The 12,417-nt window shown below is 45.8% G+C and overlaps 1 protein-coding gene across 1 annotated transcript in view; it reads left to right on the top strand.

The window, feature by feature from the left end:
* The first annotated feature begins 3,724 nt into the window (after positions 1 to 3,724).
* IP6K2 (inositol hexakisphosphate kinase 2) overlaps positions 3,725 to 12,417 on the top strand; it is a 28,358-nt gene continuing 19,665 nt past the window's right edge. Inside the window, exon 1 of the mRNA XM_007446167.1 lies at positions 3,725 to 3,785. The gene's annotated coding sequence lies outside the window, so the exon portion shown is untranslated. The remainder of the gene's footprint in view (positions 3,786 to 12,417) is intronic.

The following is a 12,417-nucleotide window of genomic DNA, read 5'->3' as shown; positions in this document are numbered from 1 at the left end:
TGGTTTCAAGTGTCTTTCTTATAAATAGTATGTGGCAGGGTTTTGTTTTTCTAACCCAGTCTCTAGGTCTTTAAAGGGGGTTCAGGGTGTCCCTATTTAGTATGAGAAATATGCTTGACTTTGCTCATTCCGTAATTACTTTCTTATTTTTTTAATTTGTGGTTTCATCTTTTTATTCAGTTGAGCTATTCGAAACTACCATTTTTATAGGTCAAAACAGTTGAATACTAGCAATTTCATACAGCTAACTTATAACTTTCCTTTTCTCTCTCTCTCTCTCTCTCTCTCTCTCTCTTTCTTTGTTTTTTGGCCACACCTCGAAGTTTTCAGGATCTTAGTTCCCTGACCAGGGATTGAACCTGGGTCCCAGTCAGTGACAGCTCCATGTCCTAACCAGTGGACCATCAGGGAATTCCCTCTCTCTTTTAAGAAGATGCCATTCATTTAATTTTTCTTTGGTAATTTGGAAATTCTAGTACTTTTCCATTCCATTAGTGACTACCTTCCCTCTCCAGGTATGAGGACTGTCCCTTGGCTGGGCATAGGTGGCAGATAATGTGCCTGTGTTAAGGGGGAGAGTTCGAGAACAGTTGGCTCTTCTTCCTTGGTAGATAACTTGTATTATCCATCTGGGAGCTTGTACAATGTCCTCTTTCTCCGTGAAGTTGAAGAATTTTACTATAGTATTTCCCTTCCATACTGCCTGGGAATGTGCTCAATACCTCCCATATGCAAACACAGCATTTTCTTTATGTCGGGAACTCCTATTGTTTGCACATCAGGATTCCTGGATTTGGCCCCCAAATCTCTGGTCTGTTCCCTCATGCCTTTGTGCTCTGTGCATCTTTTCATTGAGCTCTGAGCTATTTCTTCCATTAGACCCAATCACAATCTTCATAATCTTCCACCATGCCAAAATTGTGCTTTCCTTGGGGTCTTTGCACTTGCTATGCTTTCTGCCAGGAATGACTTCTCTTAGATCCTTCCCTGATCAGTCATGCCTTTGGTTGATCTTAGCTCTGATGTCCACTTCTCAGATTCACCTTTCCTGCCGCCTTAGACATAAACACCATACTCTGTACATCAGCTTGGTTCCTTTCCTCCACTGTATTCACTCTGACCATAATTAGTTATTTGCTGTATTCATCCTTCACATGCTCCCCCATCCACTCCCTGCTGGATGGTAAGGACTCTGTAAATCATTTGAATTCTTGCTGTGTCCATTCTTGCCATGTACCCAGTATCTAGCCCCAGTAAGCCCTGGCTAAGCACTTATGGAAGGAATGGAAGAGTGAATTAAGACTGGGACTGCCCCCAGGGAGACCTTGCCCTGTCCAGTTTCCTCCCCACCCATGGGAACACTGGAATGGGAGACTGGGTGGGCAGAGGAAGGGGCTATGCCTGTTTGTGAAGGCCTGAATGACTGGTGTCTGTTGGGCTTTTATTCTGTAGCTACAGCAGCCACTGCAGGTCCTGAAGCCACAGACAGGGAACAGGAGCAGGAGCTGGGCTGGGTGTAATTCCACTGGGTGTGGGGGGCCTTCTTGGCCTGACCCAGGGCTAGCCTTGGTCTGGGGTACTCTCATCCTGCCACAGCATCCCACTGCCCCATTTTATTTTTTATCACTTAATACCACATGGCATTCTTTTTATTTAGTCCAGTCAACAGGTATTTCTGGAGCTTACTTGGTGTTTGAGGTGGTCAGGATACATCCATGAGCAAAAGAGATTTCCACTTGAGACATGAGAGTGCACAGAGTGTGACACATGAGGAGCTTTAGGAGATGAGCAGTGCTTCTAAAGGTGAACAAAGGAGATGCAGGCAGAGAGGTGATGGGGAATAATGGAGCCCTTGCCAGCTCTGGCTTTCCTTTGGGGGAGTTGCTACTGCAGGGTTCCGAGTTGGGTATGAGAGGTTCTGACTCATGTATTCATAGGCTGATGTGTGGAGAACTGACTGAAGGTGGAAAGGGCAGCAGCAAAAGACTGGGATGTGGCTGTGACATTGTCCTGGGGAGAGATGGTGGTGGCTTGGACTAGGTGGAAGCCATGGACCTGGCAAGAAGTGGTCTCATTCTGGGTAGATGATGCAATGGAAGCAACGGGACTTCCTGATGCATTGAATGTAAGTGGGAAAGAAAGTAGTCAAGACAAAGTCTGAGGTGTTTGGCCTGAACAGTAGGAAGGACTGAGCTGCCATCACTTGAGCTGGGGGAGTTGGGGTGGAGTAGGTTTGGGGGATGAGCTGGAGCTAGGGTGGCACAAGTTGAGTTTGAGGTGCCAAGAGGAAGTCAGAGTGCAGGTGCCTAGTCCATAGCTGGACATTGAGTCTGGCACTCAGAAAAGGTCTGACTGGACATACACCTTTGGGAGTGATAGACATGTAAGTGGAATTTGAAGCCATGAACCTGGGTAAGATTATGAGAGCAATAGTGTAGACAGAGAAAAGGTGAAGAGGAGGAACCAGTGAGGTCAGAGGAAACCAGGAGGGCATGGGGCCCTGGAAGCCACACAGGGATTGTGCTTCCAAGAGAGGAGAGATCAGCTGGTCACAGGAAATCTTTCCTGCCTATCCTCGTAAGGGCAGGCTTTTTTTTTTCCCCTACTGTTTTTTGTGTTTTTTTTTTGGTGGTACGCGGGCCTCTCACCGCCGTGGCCTCTCCCGCTGCGGAGCACAGGCTCCGGACACGCAGGCCCAGCGGCCACGGCTCACGGGCCCAGCCGCTCCACTGCACGTGGGATCCTCCCGGACCGGGGCACGAACCCGTGTCCCCTGCAACGGCAGGCGGACTCTCAACCACTGCGCCACCGGGGAAGCCCCTCCTACTGTTTTTGTTCACTGCTGTATTTCCAGCACAGAGCGTAGATGCTCCATAAATAGTTGTTGAATGAATGAGTATATGCATGAATCCACACCTCTGCAAACAGCCAGCACACAGGGATTTTTTAAAAGAGCAGAGAACAGGTAGGAGGCTCTACCCACTCTCAGTAGCATCCCCATCCTCCCTTGCTTTTGCCAGCCACAATGATATTAACTGAGGTGGAAGACCTTCTGGCTAACACAGGGCCCAGGACAAACGAGCTTCAGACAAGCTCTGTAGTGTGGAGCTTGGTGGAACCTGGGTTGGACACTGGGTCACCCACCAGTCCACAAAGGACTACACAGCCACTCCTCTGTTCACCCCTCTATATCTAGTCATTTGTCCATCCATCTACATCCAGTCATCTGTCCACCTGTGCATACAACCGCCCTTTATCCACCGTCTAGAGCCACTCTTTTGTCCATCTTTCCGTCCAGCCACATCAGGTCCTCTGTCCATCCATCTGCTAGGGTGACCAACTTCCCAGATTGCTGCAGACTGTCTCAATGTTAATATTGAAAGTCCTGCACTCCAGGAAACCGCTGGGGCCCAGGAAAAATGGTACAGTTGGCTGACCCACCTGTACCCCTGGCATCCCGTATTGCACCCCTAGGCTCGAAGCCCACCTGTCCACCCAACCTGACTTCCTTGGCCACTCTCTCCCTTGGAGGCAGACAAGACTCCACCCCTCTCTCTAACCCCGCCCCATGCACCGCCCCTTCCGGAAGCCACTACAACGAATCCGGGCGCCCTAGCAACAGCGCTTTTTGGGCCGCCCAGTCCGCGAGCTGGGCTCCCGGTGCGAGCCAATAGTGAGGGGCTCCGGGAGTGAGGCGCGGGGGGCGGGGCTCGCCGCAGCGGCCGCCATCTTGGTGGGAGAGAAACAATAGGACGGAAGCTCTGCGGGACCGGCTGAGGTAGCAGGTAACGCCAGGTCTGCTCGGCCTACTGCTCTGCCGCCCCAGGGGCTTTGGAGGAGGGTTTCTCCAGGTCGTCGGGGAGCGAGGTCTCTGGTCATTAGGGGTGTTCCCGGGTTTTTTGGGAGGGGCTCTCCCGCGATGATGGGAGTAGGAGAGATCTCTCAGGGTCCTTGTCTGGCCAGATTTCCCCGGGTCATTTGAGAGAGGCATTATTTCTTCAGGTTATTGGGGAGAGACGATTTCCCCTGGTTTTGACGGGCAGAATCTTCCCTGGTCATTGGGGGGGGGTCTCCCGGATATTTTGGTGGCGCGGGATCTCCCCCTGTCATTGAAGTCTCCAGTCATTGGGGAGGGTAAGATCTCCAGGGTCATTGAGGGGGTCTCCCCAGGACATTGGTGTCCACGATCTTCCGGGTTATTGACGGGGGTCTCCTTGAGTCTTTAGCTGGAGAAGTCAGCCCAACGCCTCAGGTACGGTTACCTGCGGCCGGCAGATGTGCAGCCATTTTGAGTGTTGAATGTCAGTTGGGCTTGTCAGCTAGTGTCTGGTGGGGGAGTCTGCACACCTAACCTTCTTATCCCAAAAAGTCCTAAAATGGATCCAGGGACGTCTTCTTAATAGTGATAAGCTTCACCATGGATGGAGCTTTCATTTCGTTCACGTTGGATTACAGACTGTTTTTTGTCTTTTGCGTCCTAATGATTTGTTCCATTTTTTGGCTTTTATTCAGTTTCATATATTAAAGCCGAATTGCAGAAAAATGAGTCCGAATGTTGTGAAAAGAAAATGTAAAAACCAGTAAAATCTAGTGCTCTTAAATACCGGGGAAATAAAACTAATCACTGATTGGAATGAAGCATTTTGGTAACAAAATGTACATAGAACAAGAATAAGATAAAATCATCTGAAAAAATATTTTTAAGTACTGAAACTTCTAAAAAATGGTAACAGAAATGTTGCAGATCACAAGTTTTATGATACTTTGTATAAAGCGCCATGATTACAGTAGTTTTGATGAATTCTAGTATTTAATTATTTGCTGTATTTGCATTTTTAGCAGGGTAACATTTTAAGTGAACTAAAATGCTTACTTACATAGATTGCTGCTGTGGAGTTTGTGTAATTGCATCCTGTAATCTGGTGTAAGTTTCAGGGCAGTATTATTATTGTTTTAACTTTAACCACTGCCAGAATTAGAAACTGAGCAAAATGAATACTTTATCATATTGACATAATAGGCCAGTGAGTGGATCACTTAGTAACTTTTTCTGGAGGCAAAAGTCAGTTGAACGGTTAACTGTTACTCAAGTTGGTTGACCTGCTTTGTGACTTTAGAATAGAATTCTCAGGAATTGTTAGAAATCAGGTGGATGAGAGCTAGGACTGGAGTTGATACAATTGTAAAAACCAGTTTAGCAAATGTAATAGACTTCTTTTTGTTTCAAGGCTTCGCAGGTGACAGACAAGTACATGGTATACCAACCCCATATCTGTCTGAGCAGTGGAATGTGTGAGGAAGGCACAACTACTGACTGATGAACCTTAAACAGTCTTCTTTGCAGAGGGGTGCAAGGGGTGCCAGAGCCTTCCGTAAGCACCGGAGGGAGATATCACCCTTATCTAGGCAACAGGGATGAGCCTCCCTGAGGCCAGCTTGCTGAGGTGAAAAATTTCCATTGTTTGGTTCATAAAGAGGATGCACTGGGGAAGAATTTTTCCTTTAAGAGACGTTGTTTTACCTAATGGGGTAATCACCTTAGACAAATTGAACACATTTTTGTGTAGTAGATGATTGCTTTCATGTGATTACATTTTAAAGCATGTTTTTGTTTTTTAAATTATATTTTTGCCTATTTGCATACCAAGTAATAAAAGTAATAAGTAATACTAGTGTTTTGTAATATATTCTGGTAGCAAGGAAGGGGCCTTTTCCCCCAAAATTGAATTTAGCGTTTACCTCAGAATTTGAACGAAAAGAGTCTCCTAAAATGATGGGTACTTGGTTTGGGTTTGTCAACCATCCATCCATCACCAGCTTCTGCAGTTACCAACTCCTAGCCAATGTTGTTTCATTTACACTCTGCCTTCCTCCCCTCCCCTTTAAAAAAAAAAAAAAGCTGAATTTTTTAGGAAACCTATCCCCAAAGTGTATATTATCCAAAAGTATTTCATTATACATTATTAGTGTATCTCTAAGACAAGGAGCTACCCATGGTTTTTACACCATTATTATGCCTAAAATACAATGATAATTCCTTAATTTTTTTTTCAAATATTCAGTCATGGTTAAATGTCCCTGATTGTCTCATTATTTTTTTATAGTTGTTTGTTCAAACTGGGATCCAGATAAAGTCTGCATATGGCATTTGATTGAAGTGTCTCTATTGTCTCTTAAATTTATATGTGCTTACTCTGTTTTGTAATTTATCTGTTCAAACAACTGTCATTTATCCTGTAGGGGTTCCCATATGCTGGCTTTTGCTCATCACACAGTGTGTTTGAGACCTTTTGACTCTGGTGGCTGGCTTTGAAGGAGTCACACCTGTATATCTTTTCAGTGAAGAAGTTGTGTTGGAACTGCCAAGGCTCATTCAAAAGTGAGCCCCAAACCGTGAACTCTGAGGGCTGTCAGGGACCTATAGGGCCACACAGTGCAAGACCCTCCTCCTCCCTCTGTGTCATGTGGTCCAGATTTTCCATGTGGAACAGAGAGGAGATTCTTACCCTTGGCCTCCAGGAGGATGAAGATGTTTTGCTCCTTGTCTCTTTACAGACCTCCTTCTCTCACACTGACGTTGCACCCTCTGCTCACAGGCTGTTCACAATTATGGGGGCCTCGACCCAGTGCTCTTCTTTCTTTGCACATTACTCTTGGGGTGCCTTCTGCCTTCCCTTTGTAGGTAATTCCCAAATCTGTTTTCAAGTTAAGTTCACTCAAGCTTCACGCCCACTGCTTCCAGCTGTCTGCTGTACATTTCTTCTTGATTGCTTGATTATCCCTTATATTTAAGTGTCTGCAGCTCAACTCACTATCTTCTCAGCTGTTTCTGACTTCATGAACAAAGCATCCTTGTTCTGACTTGTGAAGACTCAGTATCTGACTCATCCCTCTAATTTGATTCCCTGAATCAGGGATTCTGAAGATAGGGTCCATAGTTGCGCACTCCACAAATTGTATGCAGAGTTCAGTGAGGCTGTGAATTTTCAGGAGAGTCCCACAGTTGTCTCAGATTCTCTAGGGGGTCTGTTGCTCCCTCAAGGGTTAAGGACATCTATCAAGTCCTGCTTCTTTACCTTCTCCCCCTCCTTCCTTGGTTGTTCTGTGTAGGCTGGGCAGGGCAGCTGGCTCTGTGGGTGCAGTGGAGAAGACAGGAGACCCTGTGGGCACATGTATGCCACTGAGTAGGGGAGGTTACATTAAAGAGGTCCGAGACAGGTGTCTGGAGATAGCAGTCCTGTTGTCTTGGTGACCCTAGAACCTGAGGGCTGTCAGGACGTTTTCCCACCACCCCCTGCCCAGCAGTTGAAGTCAGAGCCTTTCTGAAGCCAGGTTTTTCCTTGTCTCTCTGCCTGGTTAATTTTCCTAACGTAAAATGTCTCCACCATACTCCAGAATCCAGTGGCTCACATACTTTATAGGTTGGGTCAGAGTGAAACAATGGGTGCGATCTTTTAAAATCTATGCTCCCAGCAATTCTACTTCTAGGACTTTTTCGTACAGAAATACTTCACATGTGTGCAAAGACAGATACTAGGATGCTCACTGCATTATTATGGTAAGAAAAAAGTTGGAAATAGTATCAGTAGGGAAGTCGATAAATACATTATGATTTTGTGTGACTATTATACAGCCTTTAAAAAGGCTCATATATAGACAAATGTAGCAAGATGTCTAAGTCATATAGTTTAGTTGGGGGAGAAATGGCAAAACAGAGGACAACTATTGAATGATTCTACTTATATGGGAAACTGGAGTACTCAAATTAGAGACAGCAAGTTGAATGGTGGTTACCAGGGGCTGGGGAGTAGGGAGAGTGGGGATTTATTATTTAATGTGTATATTTGCAGTTTGAGATGATGAAAAAGTTCTGGAGATAGTGGTGATTATTGCACAACAGTGTGACTGTACTTCATGCCACAGAACTGTACACCCCAAAATAGTTAAAATGGTAAATTTTATATTGTGAGTATTTTATCACTATTTTTTAAAAGTTAGGTGAGAAAACTAAAGCTGATTTTACTTGGGGAAAAAAAGGCAAAACAACACATATAGCCTGATCCTATTTGTGGAAAGAATAGAAAAATGCACTGAAGAAAATCTGTAGGATAAAGAGACCCCAAACTAATAATGGTGGTCATTTTATCACACTTGTAACCAGTTTAAAAATGTCTTTTTTTAAGAGCTAAGCAGGATGTCCCTTGGTACTCCATTCTTCTACCTGTTGCGGAAGCCCCGTTTCTTCATCTGCCTCACAAAAGTGCAGGCTTAACATGCCCTCATCCACTTATACTGTCAAGTTCACCGTCTGGCCTCCATCTTCCATTGGACTTTTTGTAGGAACTGGAATGGTGGACAGAGGACAGCTCACGTTTGAGGAGTGCGTTGCATGTAAGCCAGGCAGTAGGCTAGATTTTTAAATCTTGTTCCCACGTTATGGCACCTACATAAAACTACCATGACTAGTTTACAGATGAAGGCAGGCACCAAGAATAGATAAAACACCATTTATACCCAAGTATAAGGCAGGCCTCAATTTGTCAGGGAGATTTTATTTTATTTTGTTTTATTTTATTTTTTAATTTATTATTTATTTTACTTATTTTTGGCTGTGTTGAGTCTTAGTTGCGGCACGTGGGATCTTTCCTTGTGGCGTGCGGGCTTCTCTAGTTGTGGCATGCAAGCTCCAGGGTGCATGGGCTCTGTAGTTGTGGCACGCGGGTTCCGGAGCGCGTGGGCTCTGTAGTTTGCAGCACGCAGGCGTTAGCTGAGGCGTGCGAGCTCAGTAGTTGTGGTGCGTGAGTTTAGTAGTTGTGGTGCGCGGGCTTAGTTGCCCTGCAGCATGTGGGATCTTAGTTTCCTGACCAGGGATTGAACCCATGCCCCCTGCATTGGAAGCACACAGTCTTAACCACTGGGCCACCAGGGAAATCCAAGAGTTTTTGTTCTTTATGCCAACAAGATGCCCCTTGGTTAAGACTGAAATCGTTGGGAGGATGATAACTTCTAAATGTGGTATCCAGGTCAGAACAGGTAGCAAAATAAGCACCTGGTAACAACAGAAAAGTCATGCCTTGATTTGATTTTGTGCTAATGAAATGTAGCCATTGTAGAAGTGATGTGGTCAACACCTACAGCACCCACCCACAAAAAATAAAAATGATAGGAGCTACGGCTGCCTTGCCTAACACCCTCACTGTGCTACGTCTTTTACCTGTGTTCTTTTCATTCCTGGCCACTCTGCAAGGTGGTCAGAAGTCTCATCCCACTCTGGACTGAAGGATTTCAGGCTTTGGGTTTTCTTGAAACCTTTCTGACTTGGAGACAGGCCTCCAGTACCTGCTTTCACAAGCCCCTTTTGGCAACTGGAGTCAGCCTGGGCCTCTTCTGCTTGCTCTCTGTCGTGGCAAATTCACAAAACTTTCTTTGCACTGCTGGATTTTTTTTAACTCGTCTTGTGAATGTATTTAACTGAAACTCATGATTGATCAAATGGGAGATCATTTAGTATTACCTGTATTCTCTGTGTATCCATCTGTTTACCTTACTTGAGACATATACTTGTAGAAATTGAGTGTCCAATCCCAAGCCTAAGGAAGAGTAGAACTTTTCTTTTAATGGAATAAGATGTGTTAGAGACCAGGAGGCATAACACTTGGTTCTAGTGTTGTTATTTCTGCACTTAGTTTTCAAGAATGTGCCCGCTCGATACCTGAGCTGGATCCCAAAGGCAAACCCCCCAAGCCACATCAGTCTGTCTTAACCCCACCACAGCCCCTTGCCTTGAGCCTTGTTCATCTTTAAGATGGGCTGCTCCAGGGCCACAGGGCTTTCCTATCCACGGCTGCACACTCAGAAATGAGGTGGCCCCATGGGCTGGGTGTGCTTGTCATACTCTCTTGGGGAATGCAGAAATCTTGCATCGCCCTGCAATGTTTGTTTTATAGGAATAATAGAACATTTTTGTTTTACAAGTATAAAACTAACATTGGATATGCATTTTTACTATAACCTTCCCTCCTTCTCATCTGTCCCAGTCTCTGATTGAGATCCCAGGTCATGTCTAAACAAATTCAGTGTTTTTGCTGAGGCTGCAGCAACATTTGTCTTGGGATTAACCTAAGTCCAAGCCTGCCAGCTTTCACTTTGATACGCATTTGCTTAATGTGCTTTAAACTTGGTATGTGTGGACTGTGCCTTACTCCTCCTTCCCCTCTCATGAGCGAGAGTTCACAGTTCAGCTTCTTCTACAGGGTGCCTGTGGAGGTGTGTGGACCCTATATCTGTTGGCTCTAGTGCTAAACATAATCATACTGTTTCCTTGAGAGATTGCCTGAGTAAGCAACAAAGGAATAAGAGAGATGGATGAAGTATACCAGGCCAAAGAATGTATGTTTTTATGAGCTTGAGCAACCTGACAGGAAAAACATACACCAGTAACTGTTAAAGCACTTACTTGCACATTGCTGAGATTACTGTCTACCTAAGTTAGGTTTTGTTTTTTTTTAATTTATTTTATTTATTTTTATTTTTGGCTGCATTGGGTCTTTGTTGCTGTGCACAGGCTTTCTCTAGTTGCAACGAGCAGGGGCTACTTTTCCTTGTGCGCTGGCTTCTCATTGTGGTGGCTTCTCTTGCTGCGGAGCATGGGCTCTAGGCGTGCGGGCTTCAGTAGCTGTGGCTCACGGGCTCAGTAGTTGTGGCTCACGGGCTCTAGAGCGCAGGCTCAGTAGTTGTGGCACACGGGCTTAGTTGCTCCACGGCATGTGGGATCTTCCCGGACCAGGGCTCGAACACATGTCTCCTGCATTGGCAGGCAGATTCTTAACCACTGCACCATCAGGGAAGCCCAGTTAGTTGGTTCTTGTTGAACATTTTCAGTTTTTCTTCTGTTATGAATAGAGGTTTTACATATAAGGCAGTGAAAGATGTCCTTTCAAGAACAGTGTCTGTTCTCCAAGGTGAGTGCCTCTAGAGAGACAGCTGAGGTGCTTGCCAACCCCCTGCTGAAGGTGTGGGTTTTTCTTGCTCTGTTTCCTTATCGGAGCATGAGAACACACGTATCTCTCCCTTAGGTTCTTTGAGTTGCCTCTGCCCTTTGTAGAACCTGTGCTGGGTTTTATTGGTGGCTTGGGATGCTGCACCTACATCGGGAGGCCAGAGGAGGACGGTAAGCCCAGGATGCAGGCATTTGGAACATTGGACCTTGCAGAGATGCCAGCTGCCACCTGACAGACTCTGGGCCCTGAAAAACTGATGGATATGGCCAACACATCTGGGGCAGATGAAGGCTGGGAAAGGAAGGAACAGGCTACCCCTCTCCCAGGAATGATTTATCTCGCTCTCAAAGAGTGTTTTTACTTTGGAAATACCTTAGGCTCTTTGTATAGAGCCAAAGAAAGGGAACAGTGGTAAAATATCAAAAGTGGAAGTGCCCCGTTGGCCTTCCCTCCCAATCCTCACGTCTGTTGACTGACTGAAGTCATTGCCCTTCTCGCAAGCTGCGTGATTCCAAAGGAGTCAGTGTGTAGTTTGCTTCAGAACTATGGGTGCAGTTGAACTTGATTTCCCTAAAGAAGTTTTTAATATTTTGCTGTGCCTTATTTTGGAAAGAAGTCCCAGGACTCATAGAGGATGACTGACGAATGGTCATTTGTTAAGATATAGTGCTGTGGGGCTTCCCTGGTGGCACAGTGGTTGAGAGTTCGCCTGCCGATGGAGGGGACGAAGTTTTTTGAAAACTAAACCATATGAAGCGGTTACAACATGAATCGTTGCTTGAGGTTTATCTATAAAGTTTACCCTACAAATCCATTCCACGGGTACTTACAACACAGGGTGGTCAGGACTGTATCGCCAAAAAAAAAAAAAAAAAAAAAGATATAGTGCTGTGACCTATGTGGTGTCAGGAATTTTCTCACTCCCATATCTCGTTCTTTTCCTGGCTGGTCATGGAGGAGCACTGACTGTACTTAGAGTAGTTGGGTGATCAAAGCTGCCATGTTGATGCTGTTAGCCTGGGATGCTTAGCAGACCCCTGAGGGGAGTATTTACCTGAGTGAGGTGTTGTGAGGACCCAGAGGAAGTTGTGCCCTCTGGGCACAGGATCTGGTGTAGTGCAGGGCACACGTGTCCCTCTACCAGCAGGTACAGCCCTCATTGTGCTGGCCTGGGCGGGTCAGGGCTGCCTGGGTTCTGTGGCTGGCCATGAGGACTGAATCATTTTTGGCACCACTAGTTTCAGAGGATGAGTTCATGTGTCATCTGGTTTGGGAACTGGCTGAGAAATGAGCAGGGGTAAACATTGACCACAGGCAGGGAGCATATAATCTTTTTTTTTTTTTTTTTTTTTTTTTGGTACGCGGGCCTCTCACTGTTGTGGCCTCTCCCGTTGCGGAGCACAGGCTCTGGACGCGC

Source organism: Lipotes vexillifer, unplaced genomic scaffold (genome assembly GCF_000442215.2).
Source record: "Lipotes vexillifer unplaced genomic scaffold, Lipotes_vexillifer_v1.1 scaffold491, whole genome shotgun sequence".
Taxonomy (NCBI): domain Eukaryota; kingdom Metazoa; phylum Chordata; class Mammalia; order Artiodactyla; family Lipotidae; genus Lipotes; species Lipotes vexillifer.
This window is presented reverse-complemented; position numbering and strand designations above follow the sequence as displayed.